This window comes from Capricornis sumatraensis, chromosome 2 (assembly GCF_032405125.1).
Source record: "Capricornis sumatraensis isolate serow.1 chromosome 2, serow.2, whole genome shotgun sequence".
NCBI classification, from domain to species: Eukaryota; Metazoa; Chordata; class Mammalia; order Artiodactyla; family Bovidae; genus Capricornis; species Capricornis sumatraensis.
In genome coordinates, this window is record NC_091070.1 from 219030362 (window position 1) to 219049845 (window position 19484).

At 54.3% G+C, this 19484-nt stretch overlaps 1 protein-coding gene across 1 annotated transcript in view; it reads right to left on the reverse strand.

Moving 5' to 3' along the window:
* HDAC4 (histone deacetylase 4) overlaps positions 1 to 19484 on the reverse strand; it is a 143272-nt gene that overhangs the window by 108972 nt on the left and 14816 nt on the right. The gene's annotated exons all lie outside the window — the stretch shown is intronic.

Here is a 19484-nt window from a genome sequence, read left to right on the forward strand (position 1 = left end):
ATGCCTCCTCCCCCTTCCTACTCAACAGGCTCAAAAGGCAGGACTCGGGCCTTCCGCCCTCTTCCTCTGAGGGGCCCACCCCTCAGGCAGAAGCCAGCGGGAGGTCGGACTGGGACACACACTCAAATGGGATCTCCTGCCTCTGCCCTGCCCTGCACCAAGAGGCCCTGCTCACTCAAGGGACCTGGGTGCAGGCCTGGGGGCCTTTTCTGATGCCGTTTTTGAAAGTTGACCCAGAGAGCAAGCAGGAAAAGGCTCTAATGAGCCCTGGCTGCCTGCAGGCAGAGGGGCGAGCGGCGTGCTTTTCTCCTTTGCAAGAAGCCACAGAAGAGTTGTGTGAAGGGCCCCTGGAACAGCGTGTGCCCTCGAAGTGGTCCAGACAGGCGCGCCAGGTGCGCAGCGCGTTTCAGTGGTGATGGGCGCGCCCTCTGGGAGACAGCCAGCGCAAGGCTCCCCCGGATGGCCTGCCTGGCTCATGCTGCAGGGGGCCGTTTCTGCACTTTGCTAAGAAACAAACTGCCTTCACCGCACGGAGGCGTGGGCCCACGAACAGCCATGAGTTGGCTCTGATTAGAAACGGAAGCAGAATTGATCTAAAGGCTTGTAGATCAACGCCAAATTAAAAGCAAAGAGGAGGCAGAAACCAGGTCTCCAATTACGGGTCTCACAAAATACCCCCAAGTGGGCGCTCTTCTCAGGACGGGATTATATCAGAAAAGCTGGGCCACTGGCTGTGGGCCTCCGACTTCCCAGAGAGGCTCCGGGGCTGCCTCCCTGAGGGTCTCTGTCAGAGATACCCCCCGACCCCCAGAAGTAGAGACAGCCCAGCAGAGACCCCGGGGCCCCGCCTCGACCAGAAAGCCCGCTCACAACCTGCCCAGCCACAGGCCCGAGGGCCGGAGGCTGGGCCTCTCCGGGGGCTCAGAGGTCTGGGGGAGACCCCGCTCAGCAGACAGGGCTCCCGGGCCAGTCTCCCCTCCAGAGTCATCGCGACCCAGGAGGGGGCCTCGTCGCAGCACCTCTGCAGTCAGGCATTCTGACGCCCTGGACCTGGTCCCAGGGTCTCCCTGGGTGAGACCGGATCTAACCCAGTGCCTCTGGAAGTGCCATGCAGCCCTGACCGCCCCTGCCACTGGGGCAAATGAGGGGCTTACAAAAGGTAGGTAGTATGGCCATTCATGAATTCTCTGTGCTTATTTTCTTAAGCTAAAATACTGCTTCTTGATGAGGTAAGTGGACTGTCAGAGACACAGCAGGCTGGCCCCACCTTGGTTCTGGTGGATTCTCGGAAAATGACCCAGGAGTGGAACCACCCCTCGGAATAGCCCATTTCAGTGGCCACCACACAGGCAGGCCCCTGCCGGCCAGCCTGCTGACGAGTGAAGTGAGGGGGGGAGGCCTGGCTCCAGCTCAGTCCTGGGTCCTAAACCCCGAGCCCACGCCGGGGGCCCTGGTGTCCTGGACCGACATGCGGCCTTGCACCTGCAGGCGTGCTCAGCTGGGCAGGGCGTGGGGCGCTACCCGGGGCAGCAGGGGCCTGGCTCCGGGGCTGCAGTCATCACCTCCCTCTCCCGCTGCCAGAACCAAGCCTGGATTCCCCCCGAGGCCCCCAGAGCCCGGGGCAGGTTGCATGCACGGAACGCCTGGGCCCTGGCCCCTGGGAATGGAGGAAAATCCTCAATATTCGATCATTTTTCAGAAAACATCTAATTCTCCTCTCTCTGACGTCCTAACAAGCCCTGGGTAAATACCAGCTCTTCGCTTTTTCCCAAAATCAGTGAGGTGCAAACTCCGTTTTAAATGTATTTGTTTTTTTCTAGTTGGGTGTCAGGCTTGATGTGTGAAGGGCTTTTTATTTTATATTTATGTGACAGAAGCGGACACAAGTGACTGTCCGCGTGAACCGGCCCAGACGACAGTGGCGCCCCATCCCACTCCCACCACACACAGCTGGCAGAGACGGGGCTTTACTGACTTCCTTTATTTTCTTTCTTTGATCATTTTTATTATGAAACATAGCCGGATGGAAAAACTGTGTAAACAACACCAGATTCATAAACCCTCAGTGTTTCCCTCCATTTGCTTCAGGCTCTATTTTAAGGAATAGAGTATTATGGAAGTCAGGGAGCAGGGCTCAGGAAAGGGCTCAGAGGAGAGGGAAGGTGACTTGACGTCTTAAAGGAAATTCTGCTTTCCGTTCTCCCGGGGGTGGGGAAGGGCTGAGTATTTTCCTGCTTTCACTAATGACGGTGCTGAATGCTGCCTGGAAAACATCATGTCTGTGTATGACGGCAGGCTTTCTGGCTCTTCTTTCTGCTTCCCTGGAAGAGGATGAAAAGTTTTTCTTCATTAACCGGTTAACCTGCCTAGTTCTTTCATGGATTAACAGGTGAGTTACTCAGCAGATCCCCTCAGGTTAGCTGGCCTTTGCTTTGTAAAGATAAAGCTGACTTTGTCTTCCTGGGTTACAGACACACACACAGAATCACTGACAGATTGAGCCTGCAACTGTTTCATTGGGCACATCTGGGTCCACGTCCATATGTGTGCACTGGCTTGCAGTGTCTCTGACACTCTTCTTATCTGGTCAGGGAACAGTATTTTAGCTCAAAAAGCCACAGAGAATTAATGAGATGACCGTACTGCCTGCCTTTTGTAAGCAGGATCACCTCCCTTGCCTTGATGGCAGGGGTGGTCAGGGGGTGGTCCCCTTAGGCGACATGTGAAGGCGACCTGAGATGTTACACAGGAACAAGGTCACGCCTGAGACGCTGCACAGAAGACACCCACGCACTGTCTGCTCACTGCGTCATGCTGCTGCCATTAGTCACGCAGTCCCATCCAGCTCTGTGACCCCATGGGCTGTGGCCCTCCAGGCTCCTCTGTCCGTGGGATTCTTCAGGCAGGAGCGCTGGAGTGGGGTGCCAGGCTCCTCTGTCCGTGGGATTCTTCAGGCAGGAGCGCTGGAGTGGGGTGCCAGGCTCCTCTGTCCGTGGGATTCTTCAGGCAGGAGCGCTGGAGTGGGGTGCCAGGCCCACCTCCGGGGGATCTCACCGGCCCAGGGATGGACTCGCATCACACTGGCAGGTGGGTCTTTACTGTTGGAGCCACCAGGGAAACTGTGCCACGCCATCTCCCCATTCCTGATTTTTCACCGGCGAGGTCAGGAGGACGATCAGAAATGTCCAATAGTTAACCTCGTAAACAGCTGAACATGAAACAACTTTGCGGGACCTGTTTCATCAACTTCAGAAACAGGACGGGCCAGATGTTTCCTACGACTGCATCCCCTCACTGCAGAAAAACGCCAGGGCCTCGTCTGTGCTGCGTGCTGGGGGGTTGTTCCCAGTCCAGCCTGCAGTGGGTCTGCCGTGCAAAGGGACAGGAGAGGGCAGAGGGCTTGAGGGACGCCCTGGGGAAGGGCCCACTCGGGGGCCGCAGCTCTGAGTGGGAAGGGGCAGGCGAGCCAGGTCCCAGACGGCCAGCGTTAAGAGGGCAGGCATGGGGGCGGAGACACAGGAGGCGCCTGGACCGCTCGCTTGGGGCGCAGGGCCTGCATCTGCAGATCCTGGGGGGCCCTGTAGGCCCAGGTGGGGGTGCCAGCGGCAGGGGGAGGCCGGGCCTCAGATGCAGAGGGGCTGGCATCGGGGCACTGGGCGTGAGAGACGAGGGGGCGGGGGCCGAGGGCGGGAAGGGAGGATGCGGCAGGCGCCCCGGCGTGGATGGGGTGGGGAGGTCCGAGGTTCCCTGTGTTCACTGCCCCTTCCCTCGGGTTCCCTTTGAGTCTAGAGCTGCAGGGAACGTAAGCAGGAAACACACCCCACCCCTCCAGTCATTCTGGACACCAGAGCAGGTGGCCCAGGGAGGGGACGGCAAGGAGACCCCCGGGCAACACCATCCTGCCCGCAGAGAAGACAGGGGCACCAGGCCAGGGGGCGGGGTGGTCACGGGTGGTCCTCACCATTTACTGTGAGAAAGGGAGGGGAGGCCTGCTGGAATTTCCCCTTTTGAGGTTTCACATAAGACTTCATCCTCTGCTAAAGAAAGTCCAATGCAAAGAGAATGCAAAGCCAGACATCAGCTCCGCCGGATAGGCCGTGCCCAGCGCCGGCCGTTCCGGCACCTCAGGAGACGGCCCTGTGGACAGGCACGCACACCAGCCCTGGCGTGGACGCAGGGCCGCGGACCCAGGCCAGGCGCTTCTCCCTGCCTGAGCTCAGCCTCGGGAGGCCAGGCGGGCCCCCCAGGCAGCCAGAGCCCCAGCTGGGGGATCAGACCCACAGTCCCCACTCATTCCGCTGCTGGAGGGTGCGTCACACATGCCCGCGACTATTTCTGTATCAAAAACTCGCCGAAATGCCACGAGTTCCCAACAGAAGCTGCTGGTGCTTTTGACCCAAAGCTCCCCGAAGAAAACAATGAGACTTTCTCTACTTAAAGAATGTGGCATCAAAACAAAAAAGCCTGTATTCTCATGAATATTTTACGGCAGAGTAGAAAATTGCTTTTATAGGTTGTGCCTTGAGAAACATATTAATACAATCAGACTCGTGACGTTAGTAAAAGCACAAAGACTATATTCAGAGTTTCAATAAGAAATGGCGAGGCTGGGCCGTGACCTATAAGTTCTCAATCAGAAATAGAAAAGAAATCTGTTAGTCTCTAATTTTTTTAAAAAAATAAATGATCGGGGGGAGAAAAAAGGACACTGTAATTTTCCATTACATGGGTTGGTTCTTCTGTTCATAACACTATTTCATGTCATCACATAGACAGCCAACAAAGAGAAGGTCTATTCTTTAGAAAGCAGGGCCAGAGTGTAGGCTCTGTTCAAGTAAAGAACGGCTCATTCAAATCTAGGGGACAATAACAGATGCTTCATCCGTGTCAGCACGAGTTCCTCTCACACTGACGTTGGTCTGCCTCTGTGAGGGGAGGAGAGAGACGCCTGCGGGGGGAGGAGGAGGAGGAGAAAGGACGGGGGTCTATTAAAAATGCATAACCTATCTCAAAACGTTTTCAACGTTTATGACAAAACGCGTCACACACCCCGGGGCACGCTGGCACACCCCCGCCTTGCTCCCCAGGCCCCCAGCCCCGTGCTGACTTTGCTCAGCACCTCCGCGTGTTGTGGTCACAATTTCCAGGACGCACCCCTAAACACGCGTCCTCTGCAATCAGCAGCTGTGGGTGCGGGGAGGCAAGACGAAGGCCCCCAGGGAAAGACAAGAGTCTTGGGGCCAGGCTGCTTCAGCTTCCAGGACAGCTGACAGGAAGAGCTCCTCTGGGGCGAGGCCAAGAGTGACCCCGGGAAAACCACGGGCCACCCCCCCGCAGTGGGACCAACACTGGGACGAGAACCGCCCTGCCTCCTGCTGCTGCCTGAGCCTGCTGTCTTCCAGGTGCGCCTTCCAGGTGTGCCCTCCAGACAGCCGCCCTCCAGGTGCGCCTTCCAGGTGTGCCCTCCATGTGTGCCTTCCAGGTGTGCCCTCCACGTGTGCCCTCCAGATGTGCCCTCCACGTGCGCTTTCCAGGTGTGCCCTCCACGTATGCCTTTCAGGTGTGCCTTCCAGGTGCGCCCTCACATATGCCTTTCAGGTGCGCCTTCCAGGTGCGCCCTCCACGTGTGCCTTCCAGGTGTGCCCTCGCACCCTCCACGTGCGTCTTCCAGGTGTGCCCTCACATATGCCTTTCAGGTGCGCCTTCCAGGTGCACCCTCCACGTGCGCCTTCCAGGTGTGCCCTCACGTATGCCTTCCAGGTGCGCCCTCCACGTGTGCCTTCCAGGTGCACCCTCCACGTGTGCCCTCACATATGCCTTTCAGATGCGCCTTCCAGGTGTGCCCTCACGTATGCCTTTCAGATGCGCCTTCCAGGTGTGCCCTCACGTATGCCTTTCAGGTGAGCCTTCCAGGTGTGCCCTCACGTATGCCTTTCAGGTGCGCCTTCCAGGTGCGCCCTCCACATGTGCCTTCCAGGTGTGCCCTCACGTGTGCCTTTCAGGTGTGCCCTCCACGTCCACCCTCCAGGTGGGGGGCACAGGAGCCCCGTGGAGAAGCACGGCCTCATGTGAGTGAGGGCTGGAGGCAGGGAGGTCCGGACGCTCTGGAGGCTGCAGGGCTCTTGCACAGTGCCTCCCGCACAGCTGCGCCCTCCCCGAGGCTGGCCCCAGGCCTCCCAGGGCTGCCCAGGGCCGCCGTTCGTGCCCCTTCATTCCACTCCTCTTCCTTTGGGCTGCCCTCTCCTGGCAGGAGCTCAGCCTCCTCCTGTGTCTCGGGAAGGAGGCGCATGGTGTCCTGTCTGGACGTGTGCTCAAGCCCTCGTCCAGGGATCGTCCCTCTGCCTGCGCACAGAACTCCAGGGAGCAGTGACCTCCTCCAGGATGGTGGAGACAACATCCCTACCTCCTTGTTCCCAAGACTGTTACTGAGAAGCTCTGACTCTGGACGCGTGCCCTTTGCTCTCCCTCTGGCAGACCAGCTCCTGCCTGCCGCGTTCTGAGGAGGCTCTGGAAGCGAGGGTCTCCCCTCACCCACCGTGGAGCTCCACGCCGCCTGCCCGGTTTGGCAGCTCACACCCCAGCCATGGGGAATCTCCCTGGGTCACCGTGCAGACCATCGCCCTTTCCTCTTTTTTCCCCTTTGGGAACTTCCAGTACCTGGTGGTAAACCTGTAACAATCGCTGACTTTCTCTCTGCTTCTCCCCCATTTTCCGTGTCTAATGCTCAACTCTCTTTGAGATTCCGTTAAATGTATTTTCTAAGTTTCTCACTGGGTTTTGCATACTTTCTGTGGCTGTGACCCTGAGGACGAATGGAGGCAAGGATCCTAAGCTGTGAGGGGACTCAAGGCTGAGCTTCGCTAGGTGGTGCATGGAGCTGGCGTCCGTCAGCACACGCCCAGCACCCACGGTTGGGGTCTGAGGCACCCGGAGCTGCAGGGCAGGAGGCTGTAGCAGCGGGGGGGTGACCGTGCCTGCTGCCATCCAGCCTCCACTCCACTCGGCCCGGCCCCCTCCTGCCCCGGTCCTGTCCTGGAGGCGGGATGTGGGGCTGCTTTCCAAGGATGCCGTGGCGTCCACCCGCTGGGATCTTGGCTGCACCCAAGGGCGGCGTGGAGTCTGGCCAAATCCAGTGTGACCTGTGACTTCAATCTCCACCTTCCAGACAGCTGCTGAAGCCGCTTCCTCTTCTGTTCCCCGCCCTGTGTTTTAGAATGCCCCTTACAGGGCTCGCTGCACTGGGTCTCAGCAGCAGCACGTGGGGTCTTTGATCTTCACTGGGGCGGGTGGGATCTGGATCCCTGGCCAGGGATTGAGCCCGGGCCCCTGCATTGGGAGCGCGGAGTCTCAGCCGCTGGGCCACCAGGGAAGTCCCTGTTCCCCCATCTCTGAGCTGATGGCCTTTCCCTGGAATACAGATAGATAATTTTTTAGGGAAAATTTAAAAAAAACAAAACACAAAGCCAACGATAATGGTATAATCACCTCCCAAGGATCCGTCAGCCAGCTCCAACAACTGCCGCCCTGTGGCCAGCCCTTCCTTCCACACCAGCCCACTGCCCTTCCTTCTAGATTATTCTGCAGCTGACCCGCCAGCAGAGCACTTTACCCATAAGGACTGTGGTATCTCTAAATAAACTCTTAAGAAAACAGTCAACCTACCCAAATAAGTTAACAACTCCATGATGCTATCAAATAGCCAGAAAGTATTATCATTTTTTTAGAGTCTCATACACGTTTCTGAGACTTTATTCAACTCAAGATTCAACTGGGGACTTCCCTGCTGGTCCAGTGGTTAAGAATCTGCCTTGCAATGCACAGGATGTGGGTTTGATCCTTGGTCAAGAGAACTAAGATCCCACAGGCCATGGGGCAACTAAGCCCTCGAGCCTCAGCGCGAGAATCTGCTGAAAGGAAACGCGGCGGCGCGAAGACCCTGTGCAGCCAGAAACCAATCAGGACGCAGCTGAGGCCCGCAGGCGGCAGCCGGCTGGTGCAGCTGCGCACTCTCTCCAACCTACAGATGCCCCTTCTCCCTCTCGCCCACGCCGTCTCCAGCTGACGGGCCGCAGACCCTGGTCACCCGGCCCGCGCTGACTGCACCTGGGGTGCAGACCCACACGACGGACCCCCTGGGAGCAGGAATGTTTCTGGAGTCCCGGGGGACGCAGCTCCGATTCCCAGCAGGGCCGCCACCCCCAGAGGGTCTGGTGTCCCCCGGACTCCTGTGTCGCCAGCAGCTAAGGTGTTCCCCGATGATGCTGTTGGGCCTGCCAACACGGCCCTTCTAGCCCCATCTGCCAGTCCTGGGCTGCTGGCCGGTGTGAAAGGGCTCCAAGTCAAGTGTCACATTATCCCCGCAGACAGCTTTTAGCAGAGGCAGGGCCAGTCCTTGACGATCTTTTATTTGCCAATTTTCAACACTACTGAGCTGGCCATGCCGGGTCTGGCTTCGGGATCGCAGTGAACCGAGCCTCTGCAGTCCTGTCCTGATGCTCACACGCGTCCTCGGGCAGCCTGCGTGACAGCACCAGGTCACCCAGAACCCACCAGCGGCCCTGGGGACAGCCCTCAGTGTGGCTGTGACAGCTGTCCCGAAATGCCTCTGCACCCCCTGGTCCCCAGGAGGGAGCAGCGATGTCCCCAAGGACACCTGGGCTCCTTCAGTGGGAAACACAGAGACCACGGTCTGAGTTTTGGTTGCCACAGTTTATAACGTGTATATCCTTACTGGAGCTTTTGTGAATTTCAGGAGTGAGAGAAATTAGATCTATGCGTTCGATCTGTCATCTCACCATGGAACTTTGGGTGCGTAACTTATTAGAAATATCATTCAAAACAGCTGAACAGTCATAATCAAGTTCCATTCAAAATACTGATTTATATGCAGTATCATTTTCCCCAAAGGTGCTCTTAACTGAATTACAATTATTCTATGTAATACTGTGTGTGTGTGTGTATAAAGGGGAAATGAGGTAGAGAAGTCAGAAGTGCTTTTCAATGTAAACATTTAAAAATATTCTGTAGGGAAGGTAAATAAGACAAGTGGTCCCATCTCAGCTTCTCATGTAGATAAGCATGGCTCTCCCTGCTTTTTCGCCTCATTCAGATGTATGTACACAGGCGACGCCAAAGAAATGAGCTTATGTGAGCAACTCAGGAGAATATAAATTATGCTTGAAAAATAAAAAACAAACAGTATGGAGCAAGAACATAGTATTATGTTTTATATTGTTTTGTTTTCAGCTGAGATCAGAATGTAAAGAAATAAACATATATAGTGGTATTTATACACGTACATCCAGAGACTTAGGTTTGATCCTTGGGTCAGGAAGATCCCCTGGAGGAGGGCATGGCACCCCATTCCAGTAGTCTTGCCTGGAGAATCCCATGGACAGAGGAGCCTGGTGGGCTACAGTCCATGGGGTCACACAGAGTCAGACAGGACTGAGCTACTCCCACTTTACCCATGTGTTACATGGGAAGGCTCTTTGCATCTGGCCTGGGGCGGGGAGAGACGCGACGCGCGGCGCCTCTGAGCTGCTTTCTGCACTTGGGCGCCTTGCACACACCTGCCCATCACGAGGGAGCAGCGTGCACCTTCAGGCCCTGGTCGGCCTGGGCTCCGCCTCCAGACAAGAAGGCAGTGGATGACCCTTCAAAAGCAAGCGGAGACAGGCGGGAGCAGAGCAAGTGCCTCAAGCTGAAGGCAGGAGAGGGCATCAGGGGCAGACGCGGCAATCCCCTAGGTCGGCCCTGAGTCGCTGCTGGCCTGGGCTAGCTTCACATGTCGACAGGGACCCTGCAGGACATGGGTGGATGCCAGCATCATCCCCACTGACGGGCAGGGAACAAGCTCAGAGAGTCTAAGTGACGTGCCCAAGGCTACACAGCAAGTCTCACTGGCAAACTCGGAACCGGACACTAACCAGGGGGGACGGGATGCCTACGGGTGACAGAGCAGGAAGAGCCGGGAGGAGGGGGCTCGCAGGCCACCTGGGGGTGTTCTCAGGCGGGGCAGCACAGGCCACCCTGGGGTGGGACTCTGGTTCTCAGGCGGGGCGGCAGAGGCCACCCTGGGGGTGTTCTCAGGCGGGGTGGCACAGGTCACCCTGGGTGGGACTGTGGTTCTCAGGCAGGGTGGCACAGGTCACCGGGGGGTGTTCTCAGGTGGGGTGGCACAGGCCACCCTGGGGTAGTGGTTCTCAGGCGGGGTGGCACAGGCCACCCTGGGTGGGACTGTGGTTCTCAGGCGGGGTGGTCAGCAGCTTGTGGACTTGGGAGCCACAGAGGCTGGCCCCTGCTCAGCTGCTGTGCTCGGGTTGCCCGGGGCTCCAGCAGCGCTCGGGTGATCAGGCCCCCTGCAGCCCGAGCATGCATGTTCTGGGGCTCTGAGCGCACTCCCTGCCACCAGGGCCGGCAGACCCCTTAGGTCCCTGCCCACGGCTCCAGCTGTAGATTCTGTCCTGACCAAGAGCTGGGCATCCACCCAGGATCGCCAGCTGGCTCCAGCACCCCACAGGCCCATGCTTTCCAGCCAAGAAAAGCCTCTACTTTTCCTGAAAGGCTCACAGGGGTCTGCTCCGAGAGCCCCTGCTCATGGCCAAGACACAGCCCCAAGGGTGCAGCCAGCCTGGGTCTGCACCACCCAACCAGTCCCAGAAAACAGGCTAAACAGCACCACCGAGCAAACCCGGCTGCCGAGCAGAGACGCAAACAGCAAGTTCCTGACAGCTCACTTTCGCTGCCAAAAACAACAAGTCACCATTAATACCAGGTAATGTCTTTCTCCACTGTCTCTTCCTCAAAGCTGGGTTTCACTTCCACTCACTCACACCTCCTCCCTAAGCGCCAAGTTTTCAGCAGGCTTCTCCCTGGCGGAGAGTCGAAGGCCATCAGCAAGCACACCGGGGCCCGGCCACCCCTCACCCACCACCGTGAGGGCCTCTCCTGCAGCTGCCGTGATCCTCCTCTTCAAGGTCCCCGCCGCGCCTGCATGTCTGCGGACACCAGCGAGGACCCGGTCGGGGGCCAGGAGGCGGGAGGTGGGACCACCCGTGGAAAGCAGGCCCAGGGCCCCACTTCCAGGCACCAGGGCGGGTGTCCAGGTAACGCTGCTGAGGGAGAAGAGGCCGGGCCCCTGGCACAGGCACCGGGTCTCCAACGTCCAGTGTGGGGTCGGGGCTAATGAGTCCAAATCCCCCTGAGGACCAGCGGCCACCCAGGGGCCCTGCATGTGACCAGCATTCATCCAGAGTCAGGACGCAGCCTCGAGCTGGGAGATCCCATGGCAGGGAGGTGTGAATGCAGGGAGAAGACTCCAGAGGAGCTGACCTGGCCGGAGGGGTATCTGGGCGCGGCGGGCTGAGCTGAGCCTGTCCTGCCTCCCGAGCTGCTGAACGCCCTCCCCCTAAAGTGGGCCCAGAAGGCGACTTTACTGAGGCGACTTTACTGACCCAAGGCAGGACCTGGTGGTCAGGATGCAGGAGACCCCCAGAAGGGCGCGGGCTGGCCCTCAGCGTCTGCACACATGATAACTGAAGGCCGAGTCACGAGCGCGCCTGGGGACAGGCATCCACAGCACCCAGGCTCAGGTTCCAGCACACCAGGGGTGGAGGCCCCGGAGGGCAGGCCCGCAGTGCGAGTGAGGGGCCCCAGGTCCCCCAGACATGGAGCCAAGACGGCTTCTCAACTGAAAGGATGGGAACGATGTGGAGACACGCCGGCTTCACAAGGAACGAGAGGGCGTGTATTTGATGCAGACAGAGGACAAGCACCGGCCTCATCTCCTCGGGGCGGAGCGCCGATCCCACGGCAGCTGCTGAGGAGTGTAGGTCAGGGCCCCCTCCGCCCCCTTCTCTCCTTTGGTCAAAGAAAGAAAAAGGCCTTTGTAGGACGGGAGCATGCAGGGGAGAGAACTCAGACAATGGGGCAGAATCCAGGCCATCTCACCGTTCTGCAAAAGCAGACCATCAAGGCCCTCCCACTCCCTTCTCACCCACCCCACCTGCTCCATCCCCCAGCCCAGGCCGCTGGGCACCTGCATGGGGCAGCTCCACCTCCAGCAGGGAGGGTGCAGCCTGTGTTTCAGGCCCCGCGGTGGGTTCCAAAGTGTGGGCCCACCCCCTCCCCGCAGAGAAGGTCGGAGGTCAGAGGTAGCACCTAAGACAGATGGCTGAGCATTTCTAGAACTGGTGGGAGACACGGAGCCCCAACCAAGCAGGGACCCCAGCAAATGGCAGGAATCAAGGCCATTTCCAAGCGGAGCTGCAGACTCACGAGAAGAGGGTCAGTGGACCCCGAGGACGAGCAAGCTGCCGACGAGGGGCGCGTGGAAACGGCCAGAGAACCTGAGCCAGCCCCGAGGGCAGAGGAACAGCTGCCAACCCAGAACCACGTGCTGGGGAACAGCGGTCAAGCCTGCATACAGAGCACACACAGACGGGGCCGCATCAGACTGAGAAGGCTGCAGGCGCGCCGGCGAGCCCTCGGGGAAGGACGAGCCCACGGCGAGTCTGAGACGCGGGAGGAACGGCGAGCAGAGAACCCGACACACACGGAAACGAGTCCACACGAACAGCAAGGAGGCGGGCGGCAGCGTCCGACTTGTGGATGGAGTCACGGAGGAAACCCCGGGGGCCGGTGGGGAGGCGGGAGCGCCCCAGGGCCCTGGGACCCCTGCCCCCCACAGGGGTGGAGGTAGAAGACAGAGGTTCACAGGCTGCCACACAGACCTGCTGGAGACCAAGAGGAGGGCCCTCAGGGCAGTGGTGGGGGGTGTGGCTAGGTCAGTAAAATGATTTTAAGGAGAAAGAAAAAGACACGCGGCTGCTAAGCGCCCCCACCTGCACACACAGAGCTGGTCCTCCCAGTGGACGTACACGACTGCACCTAGAGTCCGGCCAGAAATAATCACAACTGACTCTGATCAAACCTCCAGGTCTAACCACCGACGGACAGGAAACTCAGGCAAGAGAGGCCCGCTCTGAAAGACAACTCAGGGAGGAAATCAAGCGAAATCTAGAACCCAGGGAGACCCTGCAGGACAGACAACCCAGTGTCTTCAGAGATAGACTGCAAAGCTCACAAAGAGGCAGGAGGAATCTTACAGATGAGCTGGGGACAGACCAGCCACCACGCACGAACATTCAGTGGACCTCGTGTCAAACAATGAAATACAGAGACACCTGATTCAAACACCATCAGGGTGAAGGGATAGAGAAGTGAAGGGAAGGTCGCTGAGTCATGTCCGACTCTTTGTGACCTCACACGCTATACAGCCCATGGGATTCTCCAGGCCAGAATACCAGAGTGGGTAGCCTTTCCCTTCTCCAGGGGATTTTCCCAACCCAGGGGTTGAACCCAGGTCTCCCGCATCACAGGTGGATTCTTTACCAGCTGAGCCACAAGGGAAGCCCAAGAATACTGGAGTGGGTAGCCTATCCCTTCTCCAGCGGATCTTCTCGACCCAGGAATTGAAGCGGGGTCTCCTGCACTGCAGGCGGATTCTTTACCAGCTGAGCTATCAGGGAAGCCAGGATAGCTGTGAAGCCGCGACAGGGGATAAAGAGGCTGCAGTATATAAATACAATGGAGCTTCAGCCGTAGGAAAGAAGAAAATCTGGTCATTTGTGAAAACATGGATGAACCTAGAGGATATTATACTAAGTGAAATAAGTCAGGTAGAGAAAGGCAAATGCCACATGAGCTCACATATGTGAACTCTAAAAAAAACACATGAACAAACAAAACAGAAAGAGACCAACTGGTGGGTGCGAGAGGGCACGGGGGCTGGGGTGTGAGTGAGACAGGCGAGGGAGATGGGAGGTCCAGACTCGCAGATTAAGTCAGGCAGTCGCGGGGTGTGGCGTCGGCCGCAGGGAGCAGTCAGTGGACGGCAGCACGGGAGGCCCCCACACACGAACAGGTCCCGTTCCCAGAGCGCGTTCGCGAAGTCCAGCTGGTTCACAGGGTGAGCCACGTGAGCCTGGGTCCCCGACTAGCACAAGCAGCTCGGCAGTACTGCGCTGCTACAGCTTTATGCCACTTCTCTCACACAATACAGGAAAGAGCAAGCCGTCTTCCACTTTACAGTTCAGCACCTTGAAAGGTACAGAAGTCCAACCCAACAGCTGGCACACAGGGCCTGGCATGACAAGAGCAGCTAAGAAGAGTGACTGACGGGAGGAGGGCCAGGAGGGGAGATGGTACAGCTGAAGGGGCGTCAGCAACAGCAGACGGAGGGCGAGCTGCTGTCTCACCCACGCCCGACGCTGACGCAAAGTAGACGTGCATCTTTGAAAGTTCGCAACTTGAAGGTCTGTACGTAGGGGCCTGACTGTATCTCTCTATGGTGACAAGTGGTAACTAGACTTATCAGGATGACGTTTGTTAACGTATAGAACCAGGGAATTACTGTGTTGTGTAGTACCAACACAGAACCAACACAGGTTTGCATATCAATTTTACTTAAATTAACACATACACACAAACTTGTATCAGGAACATATAAACACTAGGTGAACACTGAATAAAGCTAAAGAATTGTTCACTTCATCCACTCAGTTGTGTCTGACTCTTTGCGACGCCATGGACTGCAGCACGCCAGGCTTCCCTGTCCATCACCAAATTCCAGTATTTACTCAAACTCATGTTCATTCAGTCACTGATGCCATCCAACCATCTCATCCTCTGTCGTCCCCTTCTCTTCCCACCCACAATCTTTCCCAGCATCAGGGTCTTTTCCAATGAGTCAGTTCTTTGCATCAGGTGGCCAAAGTATTGGAGTTTCAGCTTCAGCATCAGTCCTTCCAATGAATATTCAGGACTGATTTCCTTTAGGATGGACTGGTTGGATCTCCTTGCAGTCCAAGGGACTCTCAAGAGTCTTCTCCAACACCACAGTTCAAAAGCATCAATTCTTTGGCGCTCAGCTTTCTTCACAGTCCAACTCTCATATCCATGCATGACCACTGGAAAAACCATAGCCTTAACTACACAGACATTTGTTGGTAAAGTAATGTCTCTGCTTTTTAATATGCTGTCTAGGTTGGTCATAATTTTCCTTCTAAGCAGTAAGCATCTTTTAATTTCATGGCTGCCATCACCATCTGCAGTGATTTTGGAGCCCCCCCCCAAAATAAAGTCTAACACTGTTTCCCCATCTATTTCCCATGAAGTGATGGGACCAGATGCCATGATCTTGCTTTTCTGAATGTTGAGTTTTAAGCCAACTTTTTCTCTCTCCTCTTTCACTTGCATCAAGAGGCTCTTTAGTTCTTCTTCACTTTCTGCCATAAGGGTGGTATTATCTGCATATCTGAGTTATTAATATTTCTCCCAGCAATCTTGATTCCAGCTTGTACTTCATCCAGCCCAGCGTTTCTCATGATGTACTCTGCATATAGGTTAAATAAGCAGGGTGACAATATACAGCCTTGATGTACTCCTTTTCCTGTTTGGAACCAGTCTGTTGTTCCATGTCAAGTTCTAACTGTTGCTTCCTGACCTGTATACAGATTTCTCAGGAGGCAGTTAAGGTGGTCTGGTATTCCCATCTCTTTCAGAATTTTCCACAGTTTGTTGGGATCCACACAGTCAAAGGCTTTGGCATAGTCAATAAAGCAGAAAGAGATGTTTTTCTGGAACTTGCTTGCTTTTTCGATAATGCAATGGATGTTGGCAATTTTATCTCTGGTTCCTCTGCCTTTCCTAAAACCAGCTTGAACATCTGGAAGTTCACGGTTCACGTATTACTGAAGCCTGGCTTGGAGAATTTTGAGCATTACTTTACTAGCATGTGAGATGAGTGCAATTGTGTGGTAGTTTGAGCATTCTTTGGCATTGACTTTCTTTAGGATTGGAATGAAAATGGACCTTTTCCAGTCCTGTGGCCACTGCTGCGTTTTCCAAATTTGCTGGCATATTGAGTGCAGCACTTTCACGGCGTCAGCTTTCAGGATTGGAAATAGCTCAACTGGAATTCCATCACCTCCACTAGCTTTGTTCATAGTGATGCTTTCTAAGGCCCACTTGACTTCACATTCCAGGATGTCTGGCTCTAGGTGAGTGATCACACCATCATGAATATCTGGGTCATGAAGATCTTTTTTGTACAGTTCTTCCATGTATTCTTGCCACCTCTTCTTAATATCTTCTGCTTCTATTAGGTCCATACCATTTCTGTTCTTTATCGAGCCCATCTTTGCATGAGATGTTCCCTTGGTATCTCTAATTTTCTTGAAGAGATCTCTAGTCTTTCCCATTCTGTTCTTTTCCTCTACTTCTTTGCATTGATCGCTAAGGAAGGCTTTCTTATCTCTTCTTGCTATTCTTTGGAACTCTGCATTCAGATGCTTATATCTTTCCTTTTCTCATTTTCCTTTCACTTCTCTTTTTTTCTCAGCTATTTGTAAGGCCTCCTCAGACAGCCATTTTGCCTTTTTTCAGTTATTTTTCTTGGGGATGGTTTTGATCCCTGTCTCCTGTACAGTGTCACAAACCTCCGTCCATATTTCTTCAGGCACTCTGTCTGTCAGATCTAATCCCTTGAATCTATCTGTCACTTTCACTGTATAATCATAACGGATTTGATTTAGGTCATACCTGAACTGTCTAGAGGTTTTCCGTACTTTCTTCGATTTAAGTCTGAATTTGCCAATATGGAGTTCATAATCTGAGCCACAGTCAGCTCCTCGTCTTGTTTCTGTCGACTGTATAGAGCTTTGCCATCTTTGGCTGCAAAGAATATAATCAATCTGATTTTGGTATTGACCATCTGGTGATGTCCATGTGTAGAGTCTTCTCTTGTGTTGTTGGAAGAGGGTGTTTGCTATGACCAGTGCATTTTCTTGGCAAAACTCTATTAGTCTTTGCCCTGCTTCATTCCACATTCCAAGGCCAAATTTGCCTGTTACTCCAGGTGTTTCTTGACTTCCTACTTTTGCATTCCAGTCCCCTATAATGAAAAGGACATCTTTATTGGGTGTTAGTTTTAGAAGGTCTCGTAGGTCTTCATAGAACCATTCAACTTCAGCTTCTTCAACGTTACGAGCTGGGGCATAGCCTTGGATTACTGAATGGTTTGCCTGGGATATGAACAGAGGTCATCCCAGAGATCATCCTGTCGTTTTTGAGATTACATCCAATTACTGCATTAATATGAAAATGGCATTGTACATATTTTGAAAACAAGAAGGTCCCTTTCTTTTAGAGATGCAGGCCCTGGGATAGTTACAGATGATATGATACACTGAGTGGGATTTGGTTCAAAACATCCATGGTTGGAGGTAAGAGGTGAGGTGGGGGCACTGGCCAAACATGGCTGGACAGGACCTGACTCTGCCAAGTTGGCTCAGAGAACGTGAGGAGCCCTGCTACTTGTCTTTCTGCTTCTGAATGTGTCTAAAAATTTTTTATGATACAAAATTAAAAAGAAATTTTTAATTACATTTCTAAATATCTTCTGAGTCAAACAGGAAATCCTAACAACCACTTAAAAATAAGCAGAATGGAAAGATAGTGAAAAAAATTACCTATAGTAACTTGAAAGTTTCTGGTCTTACTAGGAGGAAACTGACAAACTTAAATGATTATCCTTGACAATAACAAGGATATAATTCATAAGCTAGAAAGATGTATCTTTAGAAAAAATTTTAGAACAAATCCAAGGAAAACAGATGGGAGGGGAGAGAGCAAACACATAGATAAATGGAAAATGTCCATCACCCTTATACAGCAACACAATTAGAAGTTGGTTCTTTGAAAAGATCAATAAAATCGACTAACTTCTGATAAGAATGACTTAGAAAATGAGAGTAAAGCACAGACTTAAACATTAGGAATGCAAGAGGCCACCAAAATCCAGATACAGCAGAAATGGAAAATACAATGACAAACTTGAAGCCAGTCAATTAAAAACCCTACAGAAATAGACATACTTCTAGAAAAATATGCCCATTCTCTGTGAGGCTAGTATAAAACCTTGTTACAAAAACCAAAGACAGTATAAGAAGGAAAAATTACAGTCCTGGCCATGAATACAGCCTCAAAATTCCCAAATGAATTATTAGCAAGCTTAATCCAGCAGTCTACAAAAAAACCCCCAAAAACCCCCAAACGGTAATTGACCAAAATATGTGGCATTTTAAAATGAGAATGCAACATCTCTATAGAACATCTATAAATGTAATTCACTGCATTAATAATGACTCCATCATAATAAAAATAAGCATATTATATAATCCAACGACTATTCATTATTAAAGCCTTTAGCAAACTGTGAATAAAATTTCTTTAGCCTGAAAAGGGGATTTCTTAAAAAAAAAAAAAATACAGCAAGTATTGCTTTTAAAGGCGAGTGCTGACTGAGACAAGATTCCAGGCAACACCCTGCAAGCGGAGCTGGCTGAGGGGTAACAATACAAGCAGAAAGGCAAGACACGCCACCGTGGTGCAGACTCTAGAATCGTCAGGCTAGAACTCCTCCCCTGATTTCCCTGGTGGCTTAGTGGTAAGGAATTTGCCTGCCATGCAGGAGACTAGGGTTCGATCCCTGGGTGGGGAAGATCCCCTGAAGAAGGAAATGGCCACCCACTGCAGTATTCTTGCCTGGAGAATTCCACGGACAGAGAAATCTGGTGGGCCATGGTGTGAAGGGTTGCAAAGAGTCAGACACGACTGAAGCAACTCAGCACGATACATGCATTTACTCTCTTAGAGGAAAACAGAAAAAGCCTCCAGAACGCATTGGCTCTAAGTGATTAGATTGTAGTCGCACTGCCCTTGGAACAAACAGAGCTGATGGCATGGCATCCGCTGAGTATTTACACCTGTGCGTCGTGGGCGCCTCAACAGGGCAGTGTCCGGCCTCCTGGACGACATGCTCTGACACCCACAGCTTTTGCAGCCCCACCCACGGATGACTCGACCTTCAGAACCTCCGGCGGGCTGCTTGGCGATGGTTTAGGTCGTGTCTCACTTTTGCAACCCCATGGGCTGTAGCCCGCCAGGCTCCTCTGTCCCTGGGATTCTCCAGGCAAGAACACTGGAGCGGGTTGCCACTTCCCTCTCCAGGGGATCTTTCCCACCCAGGGACCGAACCCTCGTCTGCTGCCTTGCAGGCGGGCCCTCTGCCACTGAGCCAGTGGAAGGGAAGCTGCGGTTTAGCCCAGGCGCGTCTCCTGCCCACAGGCAGAGCCGGCACACAAGGAAGGCCCGCCTGGGGGCCTGGGTCCTCGACAGTGCCGAGCTGCCATGCTCCCTGGCTGGCAGAAGAGAAGTCAGACGTGTCTGAACAAGCGTCCACTTCAGGCCGTCCCCCCACCCGCACTAGCACATCACCCCCAAGAGGGGGTCACTGAAAACTCTCCACATACAAACAGAACCCTGCGGCCACCCTGCGGACTCGGGCCACCAGCGAGGCTTGGGCAGAGCCGGGGTCACCGGCCCCCAGGCAGGAGGGAGCACACGGGGTGGCCCCGCTG